This window comes from Anarrhichthys ocellatus, unplaced genomic scaffold (genome assembly GCF_004355925.1).
Source record: "Anarrhichthys ocellatus isolate YVR2014 unplaced genomic scaffold, GSC_Weel_1.0 scaffold267, whole genome shotgun sequence".
In the NCBI taxonomy this organism is placed as follows: Eukaryota; Metazoa; Chordata; class Actinopteri; order Perciformes; family Anarhichadidae; genus Anarrhichthys; species Anarrhichthys ocellatus.
Window position 1 is genome coordinate 634 of NW_022280294.1, and position 3,831 is coordinate 4,464.

At 39.4% G+C, this 3,831-nt stretch overlaps 1 protein-coding gene across 3 annotated transcripts in view; it reads left to right on the forward strand.

Annotated features, from left to right (window-relative positions):
* The first annotated feature begins 621 nt into the window (after positions 1-621).
* The window catches only part of LOC116401183 (ras-responsive element-binding protein 1-like), an 8,616-nt gene continuing 5,406 nt past the window's right edge, over positions 622-3,831 (forward strand). For 2 of the 3 annotated variants that reach the window (XM_031879460.1, XM_031879459.1), the window contains exon 1: positions 622-748. The gene's annotated coding sequence lies outside the window, so the exon portion shown is untranslated. Of the gene's footprint in view, positions 749-1,142; positions 2,160-3,831 lie in introns of those variants that run through there. The other variant, XM_031879461.1, reaches the window with a different exon arrangement.

Genomic DNA, 3,831 nt, shown 5'->3' on the forward strand with positions numbered 1-3,831 from the left:
GTTCATCGCAGACTCTTTCTACAATCAACTTTATAATATATATATATATATATATACGTTATATATTTAAATATAATATATATATATATATATATATTATATTTAAATGAATGTAAACAACTATTATATTGATACGCTCTTGTGTTTTTCTTTAGTAGTAGTACATCTCTTCGTTGTATTCTTGTTGTATTTGACTCCTAAGCAGCTGAAGGATTCACCTCCAGTCTTCTACGTTCTACGTTGTACTCACATGGCAGTACTGAGGAGTACATCATCTTTTCCGTCGTTGTACTGAAGCTGGGGTTACTTCGTACTTATATTCTTATATACTTATAATCTTATGTTCTTTCACACTTTAAAGAGTTTTGTGCAAATCTTTCTTTCTCTTTTCTTTGGTTGCATCTTATTCTGAAAGTCCAACAAAACATTAACGACTTCAACCGGACAGTAAAATATAAACTCGTGTACTTTTACTGCAGTACTTGTCAGCAACTGTCCTCCATCACGGAGTACATTCTACTGCTGCTGATGTTTTTATGTACTTTGTGAAGCACGTGTTGTGAGTTACTGTGTGTATTAATGTGTGTGTGTGTGTGTGTGTGTGTTACTGACTGTCTCTCTGTGCTCTCCCCCCCTGCAGTGTGAGCAGTGGTCGCAGACACACACACAACAACAAACCCCGCCCCCCTTCCTCCCGATCGCCCCCCCGAGCGACTCGAGCGTTGCTTTACGAGAAAAAACAGGACGGGTAAATATAAGCTCCTCCCTCCTCCCATCATCACCCCGCTGTGCTGGTGAACACATCAAGCGCACCTCACCATCGCTGCTTCATGTCCATCTGTCCTTCTTGTCTTCTCGTTGCATTGCGTCCCCCCCTGTCCCCTTCCTCTTCTTCACTCGTTTAGCAGCATGCACCCCCCCCCCATCACCACCCTCTGACCCCCACTTTTTCATTCTTGAGCTCCTTCCTCCGACTTCCATCCGCCGAAGTAACTAAAGTACATTGTACTCGAGTACTTCATTTGATGTATACAAATACTTAAAAATGTATAAGTACAGCTCAGTATTTTTTACAGTGTGGTATCAGTACTTTTACTGTAGCAAAGTATTTTTACTCTTGTATTAGTACTTTAACTTGTACAGAGTATTTCTACACTCTGGTACTAGTACTTTTAGCTGAGTACTTCCTCCTCTTCATCCTCTCTCACCTGTAAATGCTGCCTCATCACCTGCTGCTTCCTGTCATGTGATCACGTTGATCAGCTGATGTTTGGCTGCTTCCTGCTTCTGTTTGAACTTCATTCTCAGGTGTTTCAGACCTTCTGAATGTTTGCGAGTGAAGCGGAGCAGAAACATGCTGGTGTTTTAAAGTTGTATTCTGTGTGTTGTTGACATCATGCAGATGTGTTCTTACATCTCTCAGCTCATCTTCAGAGTCTGATTCCAGCTGTTGCTCGTAGATGTGTGTGTTGATAGATGAGCTCTGTACCATGATATTCCTCTTTAATTTCCCCTCAAATATCTTCCAATATTTAAATTACACATCGGGTCTGCATCAGCTGTTTGCTGCTCCTCGTTGTTTATTTAAATGGAAATAATCCAGATGTTTCTTACATCAGTTTATACAAAACTTTGGCATTTTTAGGAGAATTTAAAATATGTTTCCGTGAGTTTGAACGGTTATTGTCCGTCTCTTAAAGATGTCTTTAAAGCATGTTTAGTGACATTTAAGGAAATAAAACTTGTTGATTTGTTTGCAAATCAACAAGTTTTACTGCAAAAAAGTAGGAAATACGTTAAATCTTCTTCATACAGATCAGAGGTGATACTCTGCGTATCAGAAGTTTAACACTCAAACAATTAAAGTGGAATTAAAACGATAAAATATAGATTCTTTTAGTCTGATTCTGAACAATGTTCAGCACACAGAATGAGATGTTTTATTGGTAGAATCTGATGTTTCTTACTTTGGTGTACGGAGAACAAACAGACGGGATGTGTGTGTGTGTGTGTGTGTGTGTCTGCGCGCGCATGTTCATCTGAGAGAGAGAGTGGCGGAATCTGCGTCCTGATTGGCCGAGAGCTGGCAGACATTTTCCACACTCAGACTGCTCTGTGATTGGCTGAGACCCCCCTCCCCCTCCCTCCTCCTGGCTCTGGTATGCCGTACAGTAGAGCTGACACACCGCCGATGCTATCTCAACACTTTATCACGTCGGGTCTAAACTCCAACAAGTGTGTGTGTGTGTGTGTGTGTGTGTCAGTCAATCTGTAACCAAGCTGTAGGGTGGAAAACACACACACACACACACACACACACACACCTGAAAAAGCCTGAAAGTCTAGATGATGCAAGAGGGAGGAGGAGGAGGAGGAGGATGAAGAGGAGGAGGAGAGGAGAGTTTCACACATGCAAACAAAAGTTAAACAAGTTTTTTTTTTATTGAAATTGTTTGCAAAAGAGTGAGAAAGAGAAACGTGCCGTTTCTTCCAATGAAGCTGAAGCTATAACTCTAGTTATAGATTCATTTGTTGAAACTATTTTGACGTTTTAAAGCTTTCATCCATTTATCCAGATGGATGGATGAAGAGTTTGGGAAGTTTATTAAGTTAGTTTATTTATTTTGCACAATTTAAACAATAAAATAAACAAACGTAACAGAGATAAATAAATATCTCAGAGCAGGAAGAGGCACAAAGCCAGCTGGGCTGATGTGAAGCCTCCACCTCTATAGTATTTAAATATCACAGAGAACATAAGATGAATATTCATAAGATAGGACTATAAAATATCTAATGTTCTTCAGTCTAATCTGACATCAGCAGTGGATGTTTTGTGGCTGAATGGAAATGGTAAAATAAAGACAATAATAATAATAACAATAATAATAATAATATTTCTGTGTTTTAGTTTCACGAGTGTTAACAAGTTCGGGCAAAGTAGTGCTGAGGGGAAGGGAGGGAACGTCAGGAGCAGTGGAGGATGGGTAATGGCAGCTGAGTGTTAGGTGGGGGGGGGGGAGAGTAGGAAGAGGCACAAAGCCAGGTTGTCTGCTGTGCCGTCTCCCATGGGGGGGGGGGCAGCAAAGCACTCTCTTGTGACTCCCGCGAGCTTCCTGTTGTGGTCGAGGCTCAGAAAGAGATAAAAACGACTTCTTTTGGTTTCTTGCGTTAGTTTCGATGAACAGCTGAAACATCAGTTTATCTTTTTTACACCAACGTAAGATCCGTCACGTGCAGACATTTTGGGATGTCAGTGTGTTTATGTGTTATTATATATCCTCAGAGGGAAACTAAGCGGGTTTTTTTCAGTAAAATAAAAGATGTTGATTTGCAAACAAATTTACTGGAGAAACGCATAAGTTCCAGCTGTTTGTTTATTTAAATGGAAATTATCCAGATGTCTTTTGCATCAGTTTATACACATTTACCCCCAAAAAGCGTTGACGTTTTTAAGAGAATTTAAAATGAGTTTGAATGATTATTGTTGGTCCGTCTCTTAAAGGAGTATTTAAAGCATGTTTAGTGACTTTAAAGGAAATGAAGCGTGTTTTTCTGTTAAAAAATATTAACTGCAAAAGATGGAGGAAATGCATCAAATGTTCTTCACACAGATCAGAGGTGATGCTCTGCGTATCAGAAGTTTAAGATTAAACAATTAAAGTGGAATTAAAACAATAAAATATATATTTTTTGTCTGATTCTGAACAATGTTCAGCACACAGAATGAGATGAGATATTGATGTTAATAAATGCTCAACACTATGTTAATGAGGTCAGCCGTACAAAGGTCGCTAAGCTAACCTGATGCTAGCAATAAGTCTGTGGTTT